The following is an 8,674-nucleotide window of genomic DNA, read 5'->3' as shown; positions in this document are numbered from 1 at the left end:
TCTGGTCATTAAAAGACACCAACAAGAGTTACAAAATTCGGGGGCACCTGGGTGGCTCAGTCAGTTAAGCGTCCAACTTTGGCTCAGCTCATAATCTCACAGTTCATGGGTTCTGGTCCCATGTCAGGCTCTGTGCTGACAGCTCAGAGCCTGGAGCCTGCTTTGTATTTTGTGTCTCCTCTCTCTCTCTCTGCCCTTCCCCTGCCCACACACACACTCTCTCTCTCTCTCTCTCTCTCTCTCTCTCTCTCTCTCTCTCTCAAAGATAAATAAACATTGAAAGAAAATTTTTTAAAGAGTTACAACATTTCTGTTTGGGGTGATGAAAAAGTTTTGGGAATAGATAGTAATGATGATTGAACAACATTATGAACATAATTATTGTCATTGAATTATACCCTTCAAAATGGTTAAAATGGCAAGTTTTGTTATATATATTTTACCACAATTTTTAAAAGCTGATAATGTAATATAGCAAAAACCATTGATTCGTACACTTTATTTTATTTTTATTTTTTTTAACATTTATTTATTTTTGAGACAGAGAGTGACAGAGCATGAATGGGGGAGGGGCAGAGAGAGAGGGAGACAGAATCGGAAGCAGGCTCCAGGCTCTGAGCCATCAGCCTAGAGCCCAACGCGGGGCTCAAACTCATGGACCGCGAGATTGTGACCTGAGCTGAAGTCAGACGCTCAACCGACTGAGCCACCCAGGCACCCCTGATTTGTACACTTTAAATTGGTCAGTTGAATGGTATGCAAATTGTATATCAAAAAAGCTGTTAAAAAAAGATACCATTAAGAGTAAAAAGGGAAAACTGTGGAGTTAGAATATTTGCAATGTGTCTAACCCAAAAAGGATATGCATCCATAATATATAGAGAATTCCTACAAAGCAACAAGGAAATGACAGTCATCCCAATAGAAAAATGGGCAAGAGACTTCAATAGACACTTCACAAAAGGAGATAGCCAGATGGCAAATAACAAATGAAATAAGGAGGCACCTGGGTGGCTCAATCGGTTCAGCATCCGACTTTGGCTCAGGTCATGATCTCAGGGTTGGTGAGTTCAAGCCCCACATTGGGCTGCTGTCAGCTTGTCAGCACAGAGCCTGTTTCGGATCCTCTGTCCCCCTCTCTCTGCCCCTCCCCTGCTTGTGCTTTCCCAAAAATAAATAAATATTTTAAAAACATATTAAATAAGTAATCATTAGTAATCAGAGAATTGCTAATCAAAATTGTATTATCTATTATACACCTAATGCAATGGCTAAAATTTAAAAGATTGATAATATTAAATATTGGTGAGGATGTTGAGCACCTGGAACTATTAATGAGGGCCAGTGGGAGTGCAAAATGGTTCAGCCACTTTGGGAAAGACTTCAGTGGTTTCTTATAAAGTTGAAAATACATGTACTCAATGACCCCAAAATTATATTTAACAGAAACAAAAGCATGTATACCCAGAAAAAAAAAAAAAACTTGTACAGGAAAGTCCATAGTAGCATTATTCATATTAGCCAAAAACTAGAAATCACTCAAATGTATAACATGAATGCATAAACAAATCATGGTACATTTATACAGTAAAATAGAACTTGGTAATAAAAAGATACATCCAGGATGGATCTGAAAAACTTTATGGTATGTGAAAGAAGGCAAACACACAAAAAAATGCATATGCATGATTACATTTACATGAAGTTTTGTAATAGGCAAAGTAAGCTATGATAATTGAAATTAGAATAGCGGTCGCCTGGGGCTGAATGTTAGAAATCATTAGGATGAGTTACTTGAGATGGTACTTATATGGTATCTATGTTATTCATGTTTCATCAAGCTGTATGGTTAAAATTTGTTCATTTTCTGTCAACTAAATCTTCGTTTTAAATCTGAAACAAACTAAATGTCCTCAACAGAACAGATAAATTATAGTATATTCATAATGGACTGCGACACAACAAAGAAAAAGAGCAAACATAGATGAATCTTACAAACATAATGTTGAACAAAAGAAATCTGACAAGGGCGCCTGTGTGGCTCAGACGGTTAAGCGTCCGACTTCGACTCAGGTCATGAACTCCTGGTTCGTGAGTTCGAGCCTTGCATCAGGCTCTGTGCTGACAGCTCAGAGCCTGGAGCCTGCTTCAGATTCTGTCTCCCTCTCTCTCTGCCCCTCCCCTCCTCGTGCTCTGTCTCCTTTTCTCTCAGAAATAAATAAACATTAAAAAAAATTAAAAAAAAAAAGAAATCTGACATCGTATGATACTGCTTATGTAAAGTTTAAAAATTAGTAAATTTAATCTGTGGTATTAAAAGTCAGGATAGTGGGGAGCCTGGGTGGCTCAGTCAGTTAAGCATCTGCCTTCAGCCCAGGTCATAATCTCATGGCTCGTGGGTTTGAGCCCCACGTCAGGCTCTGTGCTACCAGTGCAGAGCCTGGAGCCTGCTTTGTATTCTGTGTCTCCGTCTCTCTCTCTCTGCCTCTCCCCCGCTCATGCTCTGTCTCTCTCTGTCTCTCAAAAAGGAATAAACATTAAAAAAAAATTGGGGTGGGGGGCGCCTGGGTGGCTCGGTCGGTTGAGTGTCTGACTTCGGCTCAGGTCAGGATCTCACGGCTCATGAGTTTGAGCCCCGCTTCAGGCTCTGTGCTGACAACTCAGAGCCTGCTTCATATTCTGGGTCTCCCTCTCTCTCTCTCTGCCCTCTCCTGCTCATGCTGTCTCTCTCTGTCTCTCAAAAATAAATAAAATAAACTTTAAAACAATTTTTTTTAATTTTTTTTAAGTCAGGATAATAATTGCTTTTGGAATGGCAGGGAGGGAAGTGATTGGAAGGGAGCATGAGGTGGATGTTTTTGGGGTGCTGATGGTGTTCACTCTTGACCTGGGTGGTGTTTCTACAGATTTGTTCACTGTATTCACTTGTTCAATAAGCTGTTCATTTATTATTTGTTTATATATGTTGTACATCAATTAAAATTAGTACTATGGCACGACACTCAGATCAATGGAACAGAATAGAGAACCCAGAAATGGACCCACAAACGTATGGCCAATTAATCTTTGACAAAGCAGGAAAGAATATCCAATGGAATAATGACAGTCTCTTCAGCAAGTGGTGCTGAGAAAACTGGACAGCAACCTGCAGAAGAATGAACCTGGACCACTTTCTTACACCACACACAAAAATAAACTCAAAATGGATTAAAGACATAAATGTAAGACAGGAAGCCATCAACATCCTCCAGGAGAAAGCAGGCAAAAACCTCTTTGTCCTTGGCCGCAGCAACTTCTTACTCAACACATCTCCAGAGGCAAGGGAAACAAAAGCAAAAATGAACTACTGGGGCCTCATCAAAATGAAAAGCTTCTGCACAGCAAAGGAAACAATCAGCAAAACTAAAAGGCAACCAACAGAATGGGAGAAGATATTTGCAAATGACATATCAGATAAAGGGTTAGTATCCAAAATCTATAAAGAACTTATCAAACTCAATACCCAAAAAACAAATAATCCAGTGAAGAAATGGGCAAAAGACATAAATAGACATTTCTCCAAAGAAGACATCCAGATGGCCAACTGACACATGAAAAAATGCTCAATATCACTCATCGTCAGGGAAATACAAATCAAAACCACAATGAGATACCACCTCACACCTGTCAGAATGGCTAACATTAACAACTCAGGCAACAACATGTTGTCAAGGATGTGGAGAGAAAGGATCTCTTTTGTACTGCTGGTGGAAATGCAAACTGGTGCAGCCACTCTGGAAAACAGTATGGAGGTTCCTCAAAACATTAAAAACAGAACTACCCTATACCCTAGCAATTGCAGTACTGGGTATTTATCCAAGTGATACAGGTGTGCTGTTTCAAAGGGGTATAGACACCTCAAGGTTTATAGCAGCACTGTCAACAATAGCCAAAGTATGGAAGAGCCCAAATGTCCACTGATGGATGGACAAAGAAGATGTGGTATATATATATAATGGAGCATTACTCAGCAATCAAAAGGAATGAAATCTTGCCATTTGCAACCATATGGATGGAACTAGAGGGTATTACGCTAAACGAAATTAGTCAGTCATAGAAAGACAAATACCATATGACTTCACTAATATGAGGACTTTAAGACACAGAACAGATGAACCCAAGGGAAGGAAAGCAAAAATAATATAAAAACAGGGAGGGGGACAAAACATAAGAGACTCTTAAATATGGAGAACAGAGGGTTACTGGAGGGCTTATGGGACGGGGGATGGGCTAAATGGGTAAGGGGCATTAAGGAATCTACTCCTGAAATCATTGTTGCACTATATGCTAACTAACTTGGATGTAAATCAATCAATCAATCAATCAATCAATCAAAATTAGTACTAATAGTGAGAAAGATACATATTTTACATTTAATCATTTATGAATAAATGAGTGACTCTTCACCACCGAATACAAAACATTCCAAATTTAAAGGTTTAATGTGATTATGAATTTAAGTTGAAATATTAGAATATGCTTTCAGAGTATACTTTCTAATATTAGAAATATTAGAATAGTTTACGCTTAAATTTCACTGAACCTCTCTGCCTCTCCTTCACATATATGAAGGAGAAACTTTAAAGTTCATTTCATGACAACAACACAATATGATCAAAAGCCAGAGTGGGAATTCAAAAAGAATTCCTGTCTCCAGTGCATCCCTACAGGACATATGCATAAAGATACTCAGAACACATATTTTTGCCTGCTACTGAAAACAGGTAGAGTTCCCTAAAAAGAAGAAAAGGAAAGTATGTTAAATTATTGGACTACTGTAGAAAGAGAAAGGGAGTAAGATAATGTAGAACAAGGCCTGAGATAAGAATTCATAAAAGGATGGTTGGGCAATGGGCAGGAGGGTAGGTTTCCCACTACAAGAGTCCCTGTAAGAATGCCCCTGACCACCCAGCACATATGCACTGTGCTTGGGCAATTCACACCTACTTGTTCAATCACACTGACCTGAGCAATTAATCAAATATTATTTGATAATATAACTCGAGTTTCTTGAGAACTAGGAAGCATGTCTTAATTATTTTCCAGTACACAACACAGTATCTTCTAAATTCCAACATTAAATATTTGAATATTTGGTAAGCAATTCCTAAAGTATGTCTGCAGAACTTTGGGTTGGGGGGTACCCAAGAACTTTTCAGGACATCCACAAAGACAAGACTGTTTTCATAATAATACTAAGACATTATTTGCTTTTTTTACTCTTATTATTTTAGAATCGTGCAGTGGAGTTTTCCAGATGCTACATGATGTATGATGATATGATCATTCTGACAATTAATGAAATGTGTCCTTTTGTATTCTTTGTTTTTTAGGACTTTCTGAGGTAGTAGGATTAGGGTTTAAATCTGTACATTTTCACAGATTAACCAAGTTTGTTCTCAGTACTTCTGCCATATTCTTACTGGCTATGTTAGGTTATATCTGCTATAGTCTCTATAACCTCATTATTATGGACTAAATTGTTGTTTTAAAATCATGGACTTTTCTTTTTTTATTATTTATTTTGCGAGAGAGAGAGGGAAAGAGAGAATCCCAAACAAATCTGAGCTGACTCTGCACCTATTAACTGACTGAGCCACCCAGTTATCATGAACTTTTCATCTCATCTGTGCAAACATAAAAGGTCAGTACTAATTGTTGTCTCATTTTTCAATAATTTTTTGAAATATGAAAATGTTTCTAAATTTTAATTTTTTACCTAAAACTGTTTTTAAATATCTAATAGTGTTTGATTCTAAAATATAAGAAAATGTATTTATAGGTTTCTTACATTTAAGGATGACTCGGGGCACCTGGGCGACTCAAGCAGGTTAAGTGTCCAACTCTCGATTTCAGCTCAGGTCATGATCTAATGGTTAATGGGATCTAACGTAGGGCTCTGCGCTGACTGCACGGAGCCTGCTTGGGATTCTTTGTCTCTCTCCCTCTCTCTTTCTGCCCTTCCCCTGCTTTCTCTCTCTCTCTCTCTCTCTCTCTCTCTCTCTCTCAAATAAGTAAATAAATAAACTTTAAAAAAATGAATGACTATTTGGCTTAAAAAGAGTATATTAAATCTGAAAACATGGCTGGACTTGCTGTTTTCCTTGTATTTGTCCAGATTCAGTGCCAAATAATCATCAAACATGATCTTTTATGTGAATGCTTGGCAATGAATTTCCCATTGAAACATTCAGACTATTGAATAACATTCTTGAATCTCATGATTTATGCCGGAACAACTGCATTATTATTTGCACTGATGTTGCAAAAGCAATGATGGATAAAACTGCTCACAACTTAGTATTAATCAAGACAATGGCACTAAACTATCTATTTGACATTGTATTTGTCTCTATTATACTTGCAGGGGGAAGAAAAAAACCACTTTCCCTTAAAAATGTTCTCAAGAAAGCATCAAAAAATATAAAATGTTATTACATTTTCATCCATGAGGACACATCTTAACAGTCTCAATGAGTTAGTAATTTACACATAAAGCACTTTTGTTGCATACTGAAACATCTATGTAATGTCCAGCAAAAAAATGCATATGTAATGTATAAACTGAACAGCTTTTTTGTGTGTGGCAAAATATACATAACATTTACTATTTTAACCCTTCTAAACACACAATTCATTAGCAAGTACATTTACAATGTTGTGCAACCACTACCACTATCCATCCCCATAATTTTTTCATCATCCCCAAACATAAACTGCAGCTATTAAACAATTCTTCTTCTCCCCAGCCCTAGTACCTCTATTCTACTTTCTGCCTCTATGAATTTGCCTACTCTAAATATTTCAAATAAGTGAAGTCATATAATAGCTGTCGTTTGGGGCACCTAGTGGCTCAATTAGTTAACCATCCCGCTTCACCTCAGGTCAGGTCATGATCTCGTGGTTTGTGGGTTCAGCCCACATCAGACTCTGGGCTGACAGCTCAGAACCTGGAGCCTGCTTTGGATTTTTTTTTTAATGTTTATTTATTTGAGAGAGAGAGAGAGAGAGAGAGAGAGGGAATATGAGTAGGGCAGGGGCAGAGAGAAAGGGAGATACAGAATCTGAAGCAGGCTCCAGGCTCTGAGCTGTCAGCACAGAGCCCAACACGTGGCTGGACCTCATGAGCTGTCAGATTGTGACCTGAGCGGAAGTCCGACGCTCAACCGACTGAACCACCCAGGTGCCCCAGTGTCTGGCTGTTTTCACTTAGCATAATGTCTTCAAGGTTCATCCAGTTGTAGCATGTAACTGAATTTCATTACTTATGGCTGAAAAGTGTTCTTCTGTAGGTGTAGACCACATTTTGTTTATCCGTTCATCTGTTGATGCACACGTAGGTTATTTCCACCTTTAGGCTATTGTGAATAAGGCTAAAATGGACATTGTTGTGTAAGTATCTGCATTCCTACTTGCAATTCTTTTGGGTATGTAACTAGAAGTGGGATTGCTGAATCATATGATAACACTGTGTTTAACTTTATGAGGAACCACCACATTGTTTTCCACAGCAGCTGCCCTTTTACATCCCCACCAGCAATGCACAGGGTTCCAATTTCTTCATATCCATGTCATCCTTGTTATTTTCCATTTTACTGATAATAGGCATCCTATTGGGCATAAGCTTACAGTAGTTTTGTTCTATATTTCCTTAATGACTAATGGTGTTGAACATCCTTTCATGTGCTTATTGACCATTTACATATCTTTGGAGAAATGTCTACTCAAATATTTTGTCCATTTTTTGAATTGGCTTCTTTGTCTTTTTCTTATTGAATTGTAGGAGTTCTACATATTCTGGATATTAATCACACAATTTTACTTGAAAGCATGATTGACAAAATACGGTTTTTCAGACTTCATATTTGGCTGTCATTTTCTGATAAATGGATGAAGTAGACTGTCATTTCATGAAAAATGCCTGGCAGTATTTTTTACCAAAAAAAAAATTTGATTTTTCAAGACAAAATTAATATTTAAAAAGCTTTACATCTGCTACCATGAGCTTGACAGTCTTTCCATTACTTAAAGATTTTTCTGGGTAGATTGGTGGTGATATTATTAAATGTGATTTCTGATATGGTATAACAAAATATGTCAGAAGACTTGGGTAATTCAGTGAACCAATATTTTCCAAATGATTGATGCATAATGTTACAAAATCATGTATAAGTAAAACATTATTATTTAAAGTCCAACATAGACTGGGGCTCCTAGGTGACTCAGTCAGTTAAACATCTGACTTCAGCACAGGTCATGATCTCATGGTTCATGAGTTCAAGCCTCGTATCAGGCTCTGTGCTAACAGCTCAGAGCCTGGAGTCTGCTTTGTATTCTGTGTCTCCCTCTCTGACCCTCCCCAGCTCACACTCTGTCTCTCTCTTTTTCTCTTTCAAAAATAAATAAACATTAAAAACAAATTTTTAAGTCCAACATAGTCTAATGAATTGTAGCTCATTGATAGCTTAAGATTCCACATTACAGCTGCTCTTCAAGATATTACTGCTTTCAACTTGTGGCATCATATAAAAGAGTATCTACAATCATCTGAATAAGCAATGAAACTACTCCTAGCTTCTTCTACTAAATATCCCTGTCAAATTGGATTTTCTTCAGATATTTCAATTAAAAAAAC

Source organism: Acinonyx jubatus, chromosome C1 (genome assembly GCF_027475565.1).
Source record: "Acinonyx jubatus isolate Ajub_Pintada_27869175 chromosome C1, VMU_Ajub_asm_v1.0, whole genome shotgun sequence".
Taxonomy (NCBI): Eukaryota; Metazoa; Chordata; class Mammalia; order Carnivora; family Felidae; genus Acinonyx; species Acinonyx jubatus.
This window is presented reverse-complemented; position numbering follows the sequence as displayed.